Source organism: Ptiloglossa arizonensis, chromosome 5, assembly GCF_051014685.1.
Source record: "Ptiloglossa arizonensis isolate GNS036 chromosome 5, iyPtiAriz1_principal, whole genome shotgun sequence".
Lineage (NCBI taxonomy): Eukaryota > Metazoa > Arthropoda > Insecta > Hymenoptera > Colletidae > Ptiloglossa > Ptiloglossa arizonensis.
The window spans coordinates 13,985,508-14,004,335 of NC_135052.1; positions in this window are offsets into that span (position 1 = coordinate 13,985,508).

The window sequence follows — 18,828 nt, forward strand, 5'->3', positions numbered from 1 at the left end:
TCGATTTTTTACCTTAACCGTTATTCCACAGAGAAACACAGAGAACGGGAATTTTGTTCGATTTCAAATCTATGGTTACGCAAGGATTATAATTTTACAAAAAACATAATTCCCCTACTAATCTACTTTACGGTAACAAATTCTCGCGTAATTTTCATACAAATAAAAGCACACCCCGTGTATTAAATTAACCAAAGAGTTAATTATACAGCCGAGCCATTAAATCATAACGACTAGAATTTGCGTAATGAAACGAAGGAAACGTCTGTTGAGTCGTAAAAATCGTTATTATCTAAGGGATGATCGAACATTAAATTCTTCAAATTTTCCCCCTATTGAAGATGTTATTTACGGTCCCTATAAACAATAATTGCTCGTAACTTCGTCTTAATGGCATCGTATCCGAGCTAAACGTGAAATATTAATTTATAGACCCGTATCGCGATACGTTCGATTAATTACCGAACAATCGAAAACAGACAACGAAGAAACCTAACAATTTCGAAAACGTATGTTCGTTTCGTTTCCCTAGACGGTGCAAAATATTTTCTCGTTATATTTTTCCATTTTCCATCCTGGTCTCTCTCGCGAAATGACGCTTTTACAAAAATTTTTCGTTACAAAATAAACAACCGCGCAACCAACAAAAATTCCGTCCAAACTAGAAAATTACCGAGAACTTTCTAATTAAGTTCCCCCCACAGAAGCGGGCTAATCCTCCTCACAATTAAAGTTGGGATACTAGCTTTTTCTACTCGGAACTCGAAAAAACATCCCAAAGAGGAAATAAAGCGTGAACACGTGACCCGTAACTTGTATCACTTATCGAATAATTCGAGTTAAAGAGCACCGGTCAATTTTCCATTCTCGTGTCTCTGGTCGTATTTGAAAACTCGCGTAGGTACATTTCGATTGCCGATAATCCTCGAAATTGAAATTTGAATACTATCTTTTTCCATTGAGAACTCGAAAAAAATATCCCAAAGAGAAAATAAAGCGTGAACACGCGACCCGTAACTTGTATCACTTATCGAATAATTCGAGTTAACGAGCACCGGTCAATTTTCCATTCTCGTGTCTCTCGTCGTATTTGAAAACTCGCGTAGGTACATTTCGACTGCCGATAATCCTCGAAATTAAAATTTGGATACTATCTTTTTCCATTGAGAACTCGAAAAAACATCCCAAAGAGGAAATAAAGCGTGAACACGCGACCCGTAACTTGTATCACTTATCGAATAATTCGAGTTAACGAGCACCGGTCAATTTTCCATTCTCGTGTCTCTCGTCGTATTTGAAAACTCGCGTAGGTACATTTCGACTGTCGATAATCCTCGAAATTAAAATTTGGATACTATCTTTTTCCATCGAGAACTCGAAAAAACATCCCAAAGAGAAAATAAAGCGTGAACACGCGACCCGTAACTCGTATCACTTATCGAATAATTCGAGTGAATTTTCCATTCTCGTGTCTTTGGTCGTATTTGAAAACTCGCGTAGGTACATTTCGACTGCCGATAATCCTCGAAATTGAAATTTGAATACTATCTTTTTCCATTGAGAACTCGAAAAAAACATCCCAAAGAGGAAATAAAGCGTGAACACGCGACCCGTAACTCGTATCACTTATCGAATAATTCGAGTGAATTTTCCATTCTCGTGTCTCTGGTCGTATTTCAAGGCTCGTACAGGTACATTTCGACGGGCAGTTTATATTTTCAGCGCGCTATTTTCTTCAATTTGCATTTTTTACCAACATCGGCCACGCCTCCCTGGCATCACCCCCGGTCCGTCCATGCTCGAAACACGAACGACACGTGGCTTATCGCGAATCTGTTTGAATTTTTCCGCAGCACGAAATTTTCAAACCGTCGCTGATTAATACTCCGCTCCTCCCCGCTTCCGCCCCTCTCCACGCGCGAATCAACGAATATCGCATCGCTTACGATCAATGTGTTATTCATTCGACTCGGATTCAATTTGACCCGGTCTCTGTTGCTCGTTCGTTCGGCGAATGAACGCGATCCTTTTCCAACCGGTTCGCGAAAATATTCATCGGCGAGTAACGCCTTGTTTTCGGCGCGACTCTCGCGGCAAGAAAATTATACGCGGCGCGTTTTCGAAAACGTTCGAATTAAACGAAACGGTGCGGACGAACGCGCGAAAAGTAGAGCGCCGTTCGCGCGAATAAACATATTTTTTACAGCCATTGTACGACATCCGAGCAATTTGCCCGGTGCAATGAGAAGGAAAAAGAATCGCGCGCCGAAAGACCCGTCGAGGTTCAACAAATACCGATATAATCCCGAAAAATTGTGACATCGAGCTACGGTTCCGTTAAATGTTCCCTTGCACTTCCGCGCCACTCGAATTTCCGTTCGAACCATCTGGCGAGAAAACGCGTTTAAAAAAAATACACACACGCGCGCACAGAGTGTACACGTACGTACACTTGGAAAAAAAAAACAAAACAAACGCGGAATAAATCATGCACGATTTTCATACCTTACCGCGTCTCGCGAAAGAAAGAATTCTCGCTCTCCCGCGGATAGTATTTATTATAATTCGTGAAAACCACTGAACGCCCATTTCGATCCATTAGGTAACGCATTATTGTTTCGTCGACACGGTGAAATCGCTATTGATTTTCATTTCCCGTATATTTTCGTTCGTAGTTACCGGGGAAAAAGTAAATTTTCCACCGAAATGGTTCCTTCTCTTAAATCGTCGCCCGTGTGCAGAACACCGAGAGACATCGATCCGAAACATTTAAATCTTATGAATAATGAAAACACTACTATCCCCGTTTAATTTTATTCGTTCGTATATCTGATCGGTAATGGTATAAATATCGAATACAAAATATAGTGTCGTTCTGCCACATGTTTGTCCCGGAATATTCCACGGAATTGCAAATTTATATAAATCGAAAATATCCTTCCGTAGATATTTTTTTTTTTATCCACCGAGTGATTCGAAACGAACATCTCGAGATCGTTTGCGAAATTTTAGTGTCATTTTTAAACGGAGACGAGACACGCGAGAGTCCTAACGATATTATCGGAGAAAAAATACAATCGTACCGAAATCCAAAATCTGAACAAACGCGAATTAATTTATGCGAACCGTGATCGAACCAGCTGAACGAGTAAAATATAACCCGTGCGCGATATCAAAAACGAACGATCGAATAAAGCATGCAGCTCTATAAATGTGTAAAAAAAAAAAAATAAAAAAGAAAAAAAGAAAAGTGCAATTGGATTGTACAGGTGCATCGATGCATGCCGGAGATAAAGTTTCGGACAGCAGGTTGAGCCTCGTTCTGTCCTGCAACTTTTTCCTCCGGCACTTTTTTGCATCATCGACCGAACGGAAAACACTCTTTGTCGGGATTGCACGGGCCACCCCGTATATTGCGTTGTCGATCGTCTCGTTTTCAATATTAAAGTTTTTCACCGTCACTCGAAGATTCGTGTCGAACGGTTCGCTTTAATTTCAATTCGACCGACAATGCGCAAAGCGCGGTTTAATACCGGGAGCGATAACGATCTGTCCATTACCTATTCGTAAATCGTGTCAATATTTATTAACGACTATCGGAAAAGATAACAGCCTGGTTAAACGGCGATTCGAATACAATTTACATAACTATTTCGATCATTACTGTTTACCCTTGGACATTCAACCCACGGAGTGCATTAAGTGCGGCGTTATTATCTAACCCGGTTTAATTTCGCTTTCCAAACACGAAAGAACGAACATTCGCCGAGGATGATAATTTTGAAAAGTGCGAGCAACGTTTCTGCCTTTCGATGAACAGCTGAATTTATCATTTTCTATTATCCTTAGAGAATGCTTTCGAACCGTAGAGAGCACTAGTTTAGCAGACATTTTGAAAAGACACCAAACGAATAGATTATTAGAATTGTTTCTAACAGAAAGAAATAATTCGTCACGTAGAAGAGTATTTGCCAAGTAAACATATGTTTATAATTTCCCTGTAAAGATATTTTCTTTCATCGTATCTTTACGAAGCAATTGTTACGATACTTTCGAATAAGTGTATTCTCGTTACCAAGATATTATACATTATTGTTTTTTCTTTATTCAAGATCTGTCAGTTGGACTCTTCGTTGAACCTGTAACGTTACTTTCGATACCGACAAAGTACTCGTTACTAATATACGAAGAACGATTATAAAATCGAAGAAAATGACAATCATATTCGATCGAAATAGGTTCGTTTTTCGACACCGATCGAGGAACTCCTCGCAATACGGAAAATTTTATTTCCGTTCGGAGCATCGAACGTTTTTTTTTCGAATATTTCACGGGTAAACGAGCCCTTGTACCGGCTTTCGGCACTCTATAAATGGAATATTTTTTCAGAAGGGGCCATTTTTCCGTCCTAACCCCCCTATTTGTTACGAACCGCGTATCTTTTTCATACGTCGTTCAATTACGGAACGATTTATGCACGCGATAAAGTAAAAACCGGGTACACCGGTCGATCCGAAATTTATGAAGCGCATAGATCCGGTTTTGAGCGTCTGGGACGATGATACGAACACGAGGACACATATTCGCGTCCCTGACATCGACAGAAACGAAATCGGTCCCGCTTGTACGAACAAAAATCGCTTACGGGACACATATTTTCATTCCCATTTCGAATCGTTGCACGAAGGACCCGCACAATGAATAAGAGAATCTTCACGGAGTAAAATCGTCGCCATCGAACATGCTTCTCGTATTCAAATCGTTCGAATTGGCCTTACCGAAAATTCCATTCAACGTGGGTACATACGTAACGAGTCCCGTTTCTAAGAACGAAACTCCGTAGGAACGATTTTTAAATAAACACGAGATTCCCAATCGCCCTTATCGATCGATTTTCAATTCTTTCAACAATTCGTTGCGTCGTTTTCGGTACTTGCAGTGTCGAAATTATTTAAATTACTCGAACAGAATCGAAATTTATCAATTTCTTCGAACGAGGAGATGGTAAAGAAAATTCACTTTAATAAAATTATCCACCGTTGCTAAGATAAATATCGTTCGAGTGTCGATATAATAGAAGATACCGAAGTATGTTTCGAGGTCGATGGAACCTCGATAATTGAACCTCGTAAACCTCGTTCCTTGTACCGTGTTAATAGAGTATCCGTGATTTTTAATTAATACGTTTTGTAGTTTCATTGGAATGATTTGCGTTTAGTACTTTTATCACGAGGAACGTTTGAAGTTTTCTCGAAGAATATTTGTGCTTGAATTCGCACGTATAATTTGTTCCTTCTGGAATGGTTCTTCAATCGTTCGAACGTCGAATACGTATCGACGTACTAAGTTAATTATAGTACGACAACATGGATCTGCCCGTACGGTATTAATATATGAAATTTCCATCGATATCTGGAAGAGCCAGCATTGGTAACGAAGCAAATTTACTAATACAAACAATCGAATAAACCATTTAACTCCCATCGGAATATCATTAGCGGACATAGTATCGAATATCGATTCAAAATTAATTTTAGCCACGGGAGACGGCTAAGATGTATCGATTCGATCCAAGATGTCGTCCTAAAATTGTCTCTCGAAGACGCGGATATCGAATCCAGATTATTCGACGAAAAATAAGATCCCTCTTCCTATTTAAATGATCAAATCGCGCAATCTTTATCATTTACAATCCTTCTATGCGCATTTCCTACCATAAACCGCGTAAACCTCGCGACCAACGATACTCCGTCGAGAAAATTCGTAACCAGCCCTTCTGCGAGCTCACGTGAATTTTTAACCCTTAAATGCGTACAATTGCAGAACTGCAATGTATCCTTCTCACAGATATTACGAGACACTGATAAAGTATTTCTCACCTACCGTTGCGTTTCTACGTCACATTTTTATCAATGTTAATTTACTTCACGATCTGTGTCTACTTACCGATACAACGAGTACATTTTTTTTTCAATTTTATTCGCGACTTTCGACACAAAAAAAGAGTACGCGTTCAAGGGTTAAACTCGGCCGGTTGAGCGACATTTTACACGTAACGTTAGATCGGGTAATGGCTTTTCGCGTGCCACAATTTCATCCAGGAGGGAAGACCGGTTAATGACTCTTTCTTCCCGGTGCACGAAGAAAATACCGTTAGCGATTGTCACCTCGGTGTCATCGGAAGCTCCACCTAATGTCTTCTCGCCGTTGCAACGACGATATATCACGACGACGGTGTTACAGTCCACGCGAAAATGATAATGAATACACGTGTCCCACACGTGTGCACCGTAAAGCTACATATATCCGGACGCGTCCCATACTTGCTACTCACGGGGTTGTAATATGTTACGCAAATTGATGGATTCGTTGCAAGAAGGAGGGAAACCCCTCGTGCAAGAAGCAGCGTGGCCACGTTGGTTTTCGTGGAAAATTGCCGATGGCGAGGCAAATTATTAGAAAAAACCGGTTTCCCACAGCTCACGCAAGAAAACGACTCTGGAATGGACCGAGTCCAGACAACGGGACGCCAAAAGTGAAACGAGGGACGAAAGGAAAAAAAAAGAGAAAAAAATACACGGGGTGAGTGTATGAATAATCTCGCGAGATAGACGAACGTTCACTTGACGGTTGAGAAGATGTCGGATGTATCGATGAACTTCCTCGAACTTTAGATATCTTGTAAATTCGTTCGGTAATTCATTTAGGAATGTCGCGGTACCGTACATCGGGTTGTTCGGAAAGTGATCTCGTTTTCCAAAATGGAGAATGTGTAATTGAATAAAATGTTTACACGCTCTAAAAAAATTGTGTTTCATTTTCACTAAAAAGAAGGAAATGACTTTCCGAACAGCCTAATAGATTTAATGGCGAATGATCGATGGAAATTGATTTCACCGAATTAATTTTGAACGAGTTACTCCGGTTTCTGGAAGAGAGGATGGCAATTAGAGAGAATTATCGTTGTAACGTGAAAAGATGTATATTAGAAAGAATGTGCATCCTTCGTAACGAACCTCACTGATCAATGCCTCTAAAGAACGCTGATCTCTCACAAGACACGAACTCTGATACTTGTAAACTTTTATACAGCATTACCCTCGTTGATAGTACTATAAACTATTACATCGACGAATTATCGAATACTTCCACGTTTTACATTACGATTTGAACCGAAATCGTGAACATTCTGAAGTGTGGAAACCTAACGTGACGACCAACGCGTTAAAGTGTCTTCCTCCAGGAGCAACGCACCACCTTTCGTTTACTTAATTTTCTCAACGATCGTTATTTTCGTTCGCACGAAATCGATCGATTTTCGGTTCACGCGATGGCGCAATGCCCGCCATTTCTAAAATCGAGCTGGTAAAATTCAAACACCCCTGGCAAGCTAAACTCGTTCCCGTGTTTTCCATCGTTTATTACTCCGCGCGTACGTACACGTGGATGAAATATTTCGCTCGCGAAAACATACCTGAACACACTCGTTTCGGTTGCCGCGACTCGATGGAAAATCGTTCCGATATTCGAACCGAGTTTTCGTCGGTTGAACTAATACGGGAAACTCGGCTCGAAGACGGCACACCCCTGTTACCGCTTATCAAAGCAAAACCTTGTGGCTGCTCGAGGTTCGTGCAAATAAAAAAGAAAAGAAAAAAGAAAAAACCCACCCCTATTCCGCTTTCCAGAACATTTTTCCCTTTGCGGTGAAGTTTACCGATTCTCGTAACGAACTCTTCGATCACGGGCCGCTGACCAAACTCGTCGTGTATGAAATACGTACCTGTTTGCGCCGGTGGGTTCCATTTTCGATGTAAACGCACCGGGAATCGAGCCCAGGGCACTTCGATGGTCCGTGTTAGCTCGCTTTCAACCGGAAACATTAAGACGATAAGCGAACGAGTCTGCGAGACGGGATAATCTTTGGTCGGAATGTTCTTTCGCTGCCGCGACTGATTCAGCCCGGGATATCTTCATCCCCTTACATATTCATACTAAATCTCCCTGTATATGGTGCGAAGTTCGCGCAGATTAAGTACGCTATCAAGCTTCGTATTCCCTCCTCACGGTTTTCAGATGATCTCATACCACTCGACGAACTTCTTACTAAAGAGACACTTTCGGGTCCCGAGCCAGTGCCTTGACAATACCGCACGTACTACTAAAGTTATCTCAACTACTCTATCTTCCTCTCTTACCCTCTCTCTCTCACTCTCTCTCTAGGTGCTCGCCAAGCTCCCTATTCTACCAACCTATGACTAAAATTACGTAAATTCCGGTTCGATAAACGTGGAATAGGTACGTTTAGGATCGTCTCTTGGACGAGATTGTGTTTTTATCTTATATTGTATTAATTCTGACGTCCTGCTTACGCGATGTGTATAGAGTAACGAAAGTATTTCCACTTGTGATTCAAAGTACGTGAATTCCATTTCGATGGAATAGGAATATTTAGGATCGTTTCTTGAATGAGATCGTGCGATATGTATAGAGTAACGAAAGTATCCTCACTTGTGACTAACAGTACGTAAATTCCAGTTCAATGGAATAGGAACATTTAGGATAGATTGTGTTTTTATCTTACGTTGTATTAATTCTGACACCCTGCTTACGCGATACGTATAAAGTAACGAAAGTATTCCCACTTGTGACTAAAATTACGTAAATTTACGCAAGTTCGATAAAGATAGAATACGAAAATACTGGACCGTTTCCATGGATAACCGAGTGTTTTTATTTCGCGTTGAATGAATACGAAGTACGTGCAACGACTGATGATTCGCAGAGCGTCGATATCGATGTAGATCGATAGTGGATCGATAATCGAAAGGAACCACGTTGTAGCAAAGATCCAACGGTTGGATATAGAAATATCCGGTCCGTTAAACTAGGTTCGCTTGGAAATTGATGCTACGACGTTATGTATCCAGTTGGTGCGCAAGTTCAATTTGCAAATCATGTATACATGTTTTTAAATCGCACGGGACTTGGAATTAAACTGTACAGGATGTCCCAGGGGGTACCGACAAACTTCCCGGGTATGTTTGTACATTACGAATGAAACAGGTCGTCCGCGCTGTGGGTCTATTCCTTCGCTGTACGGATGTACTTCCACCTTTTGGATATAGCAGGCGCAAGTTCAAGTGGTTGTTCAAGGCTACGCTGCTATAAATAATGCCGGAGACTTGCCTCCGTATTTAGAAACCTCCATATTCGAGAGCACGGTGAGGATAATCGAGCAGTGTACCGGAGTTAACCACACCGAGGAACGATCTCGACCCACGGTTAAATTCGATTCCATTACAGTCCACTTTTACCTTCTTTTACTCTCTATAGCAGGTAGGATGTAGGTTTGTGTAGAGCAAAAGGGATTAAAAGACATTTTACTCTCTGTAGCAGGCCTATCGCAGGTCTGTGTAGAGCAAAAGTTCACTTTTATCCTTTTTTAGTCTTTATAGCAGGTAGGATGTAGGTTTGTGTAGAGCAAAAGGGATTAAAAGACATTTTGCTATCTGTAGCAGGCCTATCGCAGGTCTGTGTAGAACAAAAGTCCACTTTTGTCTTTTTTTACTTTCTATAGCAGGTAGGTCGTAGGTCTGTCTAGAGCAAAAGAAATTAAAAGACATTTTACTCTCTATGAGAAGGCCTATAGTAGGTATAGAGTAAAAGAGATTGAGAAACATTTTACTCTCTGTAGCAGGTCTATGACAGATCTACGTAGAGCAAAAGAGATTAAATGGCATTTTATTCTCTATAGAATATAGTAATATTTTTATCTCGAGTTCCATAGAAGCAAGATCACTTCTGCGAAAAATTACCCTCTGGCGATCTAAAGCTTCGATGTCCCTTTGGTGAAAGTTGATCGGGTCTTAAGGGTTCAAAGGCAAAAGTGAGTGTAATAAGACAATGCGGGGTTTAGAATATAGTGTTTCAAAGCACGAATCAGGATTCAGCAGAGTTTGAACGACTCGAAGACCCACCGAAAGGAAATATTGAACCAAAAAAGGGAATCCTGACTATGATCATTCTTACCAGCGTGTATTTGTTTAAAATACTTTGTAGACGGTTGCGTACTATGGTGTACATATTTGTTACCCAGTGAACCATTTGTAAATAATTTGTAATTCGTAGATCCGAATGACATATTGACAATAATTCACAATGGACAAATCATCCACGCAAAGTGACGATTTGGTTCAGAATTTAATCGAGAGGCGTGATTAGCTTTTTCAAAATCGATAATAGAGATTCGTTAACGATCAGTGGTGTACGTTCTCGGGGTACGTGAGGAATTTTCTTATCGCGCAATACGGTCGAGTCGGGTTTGGAAAACGTGTGGTTTCAACAGGACGGTATCACGGCTCATACGGCACGTGATACGATACAAGTTCCGAAAGACACGTTTCCAGGCCGTTTGATATTCAAAAGCGGTGACATCGACTGGTCGCCCAGATCACCCTATCCGACAGCCCCCTATTTCTTTCTACGGGGTTTCCTTAACCCTGGTGCGTTCCTCGGATCTCTCTCGATCCATCTCGTCCTCGTAATACAGAGTGTTCCATTTACATCGACACGAGGAAATATCTCGTGGACCATTGCTCGAATAAAACGATGAAACTCGTCTCTCGTGATTTCGAGAAGAGATTAGAAAGACATTTTTAATCTTCGAACGCGTGGGCGTTGTCGAAGTCAATTTAAGGTCAATTTTCTTCTTCGTCGCAAACCTGTATCCTCTCGGAATTCAATTCTAGATAAAATATATACGCAACTTTTTCCCAAATACTTTCTCATAAAACATCTCTATATTGTTTTTCAACGACCAAAGCTACCGGGTAATAGGTACGATCGAGTACTCTTGTATTTCCTTAGATTTTCCCATTGTATTATAAATTTAAACCCCCGTGTTTCGTACATTCGGAATATTTCTTACCCGAAAGATCTTGAACGTACGTTCGTACGAAAGAACGCTTTAAGATCAAAGAAACGTCGCGGGAAATGCGTTCCAAAGAGTTCGAATTTGTGTCGCGAACGGAAACGGTCATTTCTGACCGATATCCGTTTTACCGCTTTTGACTCCCCGGTATCGATAAATAATACATCTGTACGAATCGGTCCCTTCTGGACGTCGCGTAAAAACGAACAACAAATTTTTCGGGACATTTCGTTACGACGTGGAAACATTCGGTAATTTTCCGTACGCGAGCGAAGAATCTTCCCCCGGGGGGTGGGGGTGGATGGGTAGGTGGGTGACTCGTAAATCGTAATTTAGGACACGACCTCTCCCGTAACCCTCGACGTAACGATTAATTATTACATATGGTAGTCCATACGTGCGGAGCTATTATGGCCCTGTGTTCTCTCGTTTCTTTTCCATGTATTTCCACGATTCAATGGGAGAGCGCTGCAACGCCACTATTATTCGCTCGCATACGAGCTCAGCTTATTTCCGGTAATTCATTAGCTACTAATAATCGTCGTTGAAATTGTTGGCTTGTAATTAGATACGACATTATGCGGCCACGCATTGATCGCGCACCGTATACAATTGTAGCACAATGGACGCGGGCACGCGGAGGAGAGTTCCTTTTTTTTTTTTTTTCAAACCGCGCGCAGAAATACAACCTACACCGGCCGCTCGGTTCCACGAACTTCTTTACGTGTTTTTAATCCTCTCCATGAGTTCTCATGGTCTTCTTTACGACTATTTGCATAGTCTTCTTTCCCCATCTTGCGAGAGCTCTCCTTTATTCTCACAGCCGACTCCCGAGTTTTCATGGTTCTGTTACGATTTCTTCGGAGCCCCTTCAGCAATTTCGCTCGTCTCTCGAAGTTTCCTTTGTCCTGTCGCGGTTTTCCCTTATTACTTTTCTCGCTTCCCGACGTGTTCGCTGATTTTTCATAGCCTCCGCGGAGGATTCCCACAGTCCACCGTATAATTCCACCGCGGTCTCGTTCACCGGGATCCCCCGTTCGCGTTTTATTACCGCGTATCGATCTCGCGTTGATTTCCAGCTTCTCTTTATCGAACGAGTGCTCGACATTATCGTACGTAACGCGTGACTCGACGCCACGCACTCGAAGATCGTGTCGTAAAACCCATACAAATGGCCCGTTTCCTTAACCATTAGCAGCTTAGTGCAACCGAGAAACACGCACCGTGGATAAAATTCCATTCCTGTGTAATATCTATTATTAGTGTGTACTATTGATACAGAAGTTTTCTTCATTTTGCTTCTCTTCGAGAAATAATAGTAATTGCGCAGCTTATGAAAATGGAAGGTTTCTTACCAACGGTGAACGGTACAAACGAAGGAAATGTTTTCGTACGAATATCAATTTTGGAGTACTTTCAAACCGTTTACCATTCTTGCTGCGAGGAATAGGTAAGGTCCGGATGATAAAATAAAAATTAGTTTCTAAATCATTTTCCAATAATTCTAGCTTTTATTCTCTGTGGAAAATAATCGCTGAATATTGTTCCCGATTGTTACATTAAGCGTTTTTCACGTGACTTGTCGACGAACGAACTCGATCTTGGAACTAAAAATCAAGAAATTCTTGAAACGAAAATCCAGAAAGTGTTAGATGAAGAACTATTCGTTCCATCTCGGTACTTGAGATAATATTACTTAAAATGAAAAAAATCAACCGAAAATTGGAACGAAACCACCCCCTGCTTCGCGAGGTCCATCGCGATCGATCGAACGCTGAAACAGGCGATCATAACCGATCGAGCATTTCTAGAAGGATCCGCGTGCAAAGAGAATGGAAAACGAAGGCGATGTTCGGCGGATAAGGAGCGAGAAACTCGATTAAAAACGTGGTTGTCGGTCGAACGTTCTGGAAATTAGTCAGGCGGACAGCTGTCGAACGGGAACGGAGTGAAATTCGGTGGCATTTTTCAAGCAAAGCTCAGAAGTCCTTCATTTTTTTTTCAACCCTCCTCTATAGCCCCACACCCGTACCAACCCCGTTAATCCGGCAGATCTAATGGACTCGGCGAAGCCCGGAATATTGTCAGATTCGATCTGGACTACCATTAAACGGCGCAATGCGTGTCCGAAGAGGGCTTACGAGAACACCTCCGCTAATTAATACCCGAGCAAATGCGATAGCACCCGATGAAATCGGTCGTCGTAAATGTTGCAATAGATGGCGCTCTCATTTTAGAACGATTTGACTTGACTCGACTCGACTCGACTCGGTTCGGTTTGGCTTGCCTTAATTTAACTTGATTCGACTTGGTTTGGCTTGTCTTGATTTAACTTGACTCGACTTGACTCGACTCGGCTTGGTTCGACTTGCCATGATTTAACTTGACTCAACTTGACACGACTCGACTCGGCTCGGTTCAGCTTGCATTGATTTCACTTGACTCAACTCGACTCGGTTTGGCTTGCCTTGATTTAACTTGACTCGACTTTACTCAACTTGACTCGACTTGACTCGACTCGGCTTGGTTCGACTTGCCATGATTTAACTTGACTCAACTTGACACGACTCGACTCGGCTCGGTTCAGCTTGCATTGATTTCACTTGACTCAACTCGACTCGGTTTGGCTTGCCTTGATTTAACTTGACTCGACTTTACTCAACTTGACTCGACTTGACTCGGTTCGGTTTGGTTCGGCTTGCCATGATTTAACTTGACTCAACTTGACACGACTCGACTCGACTCGACTCAGCTCGGTTCAGCTTGTCTTGATTTAACTTGAGTCAACTTGACTCGACATGACTCGATTCAACTTGGCTTTTCTCGATTTAACTCGACTCAACTTGACTCGATTCGACTCGATTCAACTTTTCTAGCCTCGATTTAACTCGACTCAACTTGACTCCACTCGACTCGATTCAACTTGGTTAGCCTCGATTTAACTCGACTCAACTTGGATAGCCTCGATTTAACTTGGCTAGCCTCGATTTAACTCGACTCAACTTGGATAGCCTCGATTTAACTTGGCTAGCCTCGATTTAACTCGACACAACTTGACCGGACTCGACCCGATGGATCGATCGCGTCGTTCTCCGTTTCACCGTTAAATCGTTACTACGGATCGTTAAACGTCGCAATGCGTGTTCAAAGTGGGCTTACGAGAACGCCTCCGTTAATTAATACCCGTGCAAATGCAATAGCCACCGATGAAATCGGTCGTTGTAAATGTCACAATAGATGGCTCTTTCATTTTCGAGGGACTCGACTCATACGTTCATCGTGTTGTTCTCCGTTCCACCGTAAAATTGTTACTACGAATCGTTACGTCGGTTAATCAACACCGCGATCGAACGCGCGCGATCCGATCGATCGATCGATCGATCGATCGAGAAATTATAGAACCCAACGAGCAGCGGAAAATTATATCGAACAGTGCATCCACGTCCGAGAGTAATGCACGCCCGACGCGCGACGCACCGACGGCCGTGTAATTTGTTTACGCGGTGCCGTTCCTTTGATTCGTACGGTCATTCGTTAACACGTCAACCCCCATCGTGAACGAAATTTTCAGCGACCGTTCGACGATGGTCGTTGATGACCCGCGCTGTCAAAATTATTCGAAACGCTTGTAACGCGTAAGTGCCGCAGAGTGCAACACTTTTGATAACAATGTAATTTAGAATATGCATCGACGTTTGTTCAGGTATACCGCGACGATACAATCGTTTTTATCGATCTTACAATGGAAACTACTTACAATGGAAAAGTTTCATTCGGTTCTCGTCGATGAAACGTAACGATTGAGATTTTCTTATCACATCGAGAAAATTATTGAACAAGCATCGATCGAGTAATCAAGATCGTCGAGTAATTACCAGATGTGTCAATGTTACGAGAACGTAGAAATAGTTCGTCGAGAGAAAATGTGTACACACAACTTGCTAATTAGTTGTTTCTCTCCAGAGAACAGAATCGCTAGATGTTATTCGCAATCGTTAATTTAAGCGTTTCTCCGTTGAATTCGGTTCACGATTCGTAGGACAAGTCACCGAGGCAAGTTGTCGCGCGTGTGGTAATCCATTGTCGATAAACAAACCTGATTTTGGAGTTTAATTAAAATTGAAATCAACGTGGAAATGCACAGGCAAAGAACCGGAGTAGCTCTTTTCTTGTCGGTGTATACGGAGAATAGAATTTTCGTCGGCGTACGGTGCATAGAATTGTACCTTTTATTTATACGCGAAAGCGTAGAATTTATTTCTCCTCGATACACGTGCGAATGGAATTTATTTTTCGTCGATGCGAGAGAGGGTAGACTTTATTTTTCGTCGATGCGAGAGAGAGCATAGAATTCATCACTCATTGTATCAGTTGATCATTGCGCGCTCCGCGCAGATGAAAATGCGTATCATCGTGACGCGAATATTAAGACGCGCGAAACTCACCTGACAGTCAACGCTTTGATACAGCGTACGACGACCGTACACCGAAATTCGCGATAAATTGTTCGTATTAATTTTTCCGCGTTTCGAGTGTTAATCGATTCGGCACGAGGCACGATATTTTCCAAACACGCCCCGCGCGAAACAGTTAATTATTTTCGATCGGGGAGGAGTTTCGCGTGCTGTGAAATTCGGTTACGCGACCGGCACCAGTTACGCAATACGGTGTATCCCCTCCGAGTATCATTACGAGGGTAAGGTGTACGAAATTCGATCGCTCTTGTCTCTCCTCCTCTCTGTGCGTACTCTGTGTTCGAAAGCAACGATGGTAGCGAGCCACGTAAACGAACATTGTTTCGTTTGAACTCTATCGTTCGAAACCACCGGGAAAAAAAATTCAATCTAAACGCAATTGCTCGAATTTTCGACTCGATGATATTTTCAATCCACTCGTTTACCTTTCCCTGCGAATTTTACAGTATTATCGAAACAATGAATTATTTACCAAAATACGATCCAACGGAATGAAAACACTTCGACCATCGCTAAATAAATACATTTGTACCTTCGTCGGAGATTCTCTGTTTTATCGATCAGTCATTTTGTTCGTTTCGAAGATTCGTAATATTTTTTAATTAACGATAAAATTTGCCCATTGTTCGCGAATCATCCATCGCGCCGCTTTTGTCCAGTCTGGCGGCAATTTGTGGTTAAAAAATTGCGAAAAACTTCACCCGTTGTAAAATCGACGTTTCGCGAACAATTGAATATTTCGCAATAATTTATCAAAATTACCTAAAATTTCTCCCGAACGAATTTTAAACGTTCCCACGAATCCGTTCCAATCACGAACAGCCTACTTTTCGCTCGTCTCTTTGCAATTCTCATTATATTTTCCACAGAAAACGAACAAGCATTTCTTTCGAACATTCCCCGTCCATTCTGATAAAGATCGCTTTAAGATCGAATCGGCGCGGACTATAATGCTCAACGGCACTCGATGCAATAATAATCGTTGTCCTACAGCAAACGAGATCAACGATCTTCGGAAAGGGGAGCGCTGGAGTGAAAAGCAACGCGGATGGAGCTCGACTCGCTTGCAAAACAGCGAACGAAGAGGTCGAACAACAAGAAAGCATCGCGACGAATGACACCGAACACTCTTGGAAGTATGCATGATCCCTCGAGTATCGCGGAAGATGCCTTGCTTTCTCCATGCCGCTCTTCAACCCCTTCACGATACAACTTTTCGTTCCACACAAGCGAGAAATGTTCTGGAATTTCTCTACTCGCGTCGGAGCAGTCCCTGCACCGAGTCGCAGTATCGTCGAAATAACGTTTTCCAAACTCCGAAAACTTTTAACAATTATAAATTTTCTTCGTTTTCTTTCTCAGAGAAATATATAGAGACTTTCGCTGAGAGCGATAAAAGTTTCAATTGAAATCGAATCAAAATTACGAAAGATAGTTCGTTCGTTAGATTTTTTTCGAAATACACTCGATGATATCGTACAGGGAATGGAATATCAATTGAACTTGGATTTGGATTGACTTTGATCGTTTAATAAGAAATATAACGATTACGAGTATTTAAAGTTTGGTCGTTCTTATTGGAAAACCGTATATTTATACGTAGATACGATTGAAATTGTTCGATAGATAGTGTGCTAAAAATGTTTCGTCGTTTACCGATACAAATAAATAGAGGGAACATGTGTATGCTAATTTAAACGAGTTTCCAAATGGTTCTGTTCGGTAGATGTCGGGTATCGAATAAAATTAAGAAAATGTTATCCTTGTTGAATATTCCTCGAGCAAAGATAAGAAAATACCGTTCGCGATACTCGTTGAATGGAATTAGAAAATTGTTATCTACGCGATTACGAGGCGATCGCGTCTTGAGCTAAGTGGATTATCACCTACGAAGTGTTGTGAACAAATTCTTCTGTTCCGTTACGATCGTCCTTCTTTGAAACAATTTCTGGCCAAGTAACACTGCGAGACATTTTCGAGTCGAAATTTAAATAAAAAGGTATCCATTTGAACTCCGTTACGACGCATCGATAGCAATTCCAAACGTTAATTTACCTTATTCACCAGTTACCTGTCCCAAAGATTGGCATCCACCCCGGTAAACGTAACCTCGATGATCGCACGAACCTCGTTCGTTGCACCGTGTCGACGAATGGAAGGAACGGTCGCTAAGCGACCAGCGAATTTAGAGGTGGAAGGAACAGGTAATAGTGGAAATACTACTTAATGGATTAATTACTTCGATACTCGTAGGAATTTTCAGCCCCATTACCCTACAATTATCGAGGTTCCGTTCTATTCGGTCTCCAACATTGTCGAGGCGGCGACTCTTTCGTGCAAAAAAGGGAAATTAAATTCCACACGATCGTACGAAATTCAAATTCGAACGATTTCTAATATCTGGCAGCGATTGCTCGATGGAATGAGAAATTCGAAATTTTATTTCCCCCCCTCGACATACAGAAATCGATGAAACCAGTACCTGAAATAAGAAACTGTTCAAGGTTCGGCGAAAATCCCGAGGGCGATCCAATTCGTTCAACGAACCAGATACTTTTAATATTTCGCTCCTTTTTCTTCGACTCGTTATTAAATGTAATCCACAAAAGAGTCTTTCTCCTTCTCTCTCTCTTTTGCATTTTCTTTTTATTTCTTCCTCTCTCTTTCTCTCTATTTCTTTCGTTTTCTTTTCCTCTTTCTCTCTCTCGCTTTCTTTTACACTCTCTCTCCATTTCTCTAGCTTTCTCCTTCCCTCTCTTTTGCAATTTTCTTTTTCTCTCTCTCTCTATTTCTTTCGTTTTCTTTCTCTCTCTCTCTCTCTCTCGCTCTCTTTTACAGTCTCTCTCCGTTGCTCTAGCTTCCTCCTTCGCTCTCTTCTTCTTTCTCTCTTTCTCTCTCTCTCTTGTTGGGTGTATCCAACGAAACGCGTATAATTTCGCGAAAAATGGTCAGCGAACCGTATCAACGAGGTCTTCTTCGGGACTTTCTTCGGTCGGTAACGGTAGTTTCTTTAACCGGAAATCGCGGCAGTTGTATTTTCAATTAATGACGTCTACGCCGAGTCATTCGGTTGTAATTTGATGCTCTTGCGATGCGGCAATTACGAGTCTGCCGCTGAAAAACCGCATTCACCGTAGATAAGTGAGCCTGCGGTGGAACAGCGGCAACAGTACCACCACCACCACCACCACCACCACCACCACCACCACCAGCAGCAGCAGCAGCAGCAGCAGGTTACTCATTTACCTCGTTTCATTTTTATTCTACCCGCCGCGAGACTCAGTGTGCACGGTATGCTATCACAGCGATCAAGGTTCAGTATTTTCTGTAATCCGTAACATCAACGGGAGAGCCGAGATTGCGAACAGATACAATTCCGACGGTGCAATTATTAATTGCCAACGACGTCAACCCGGTGCT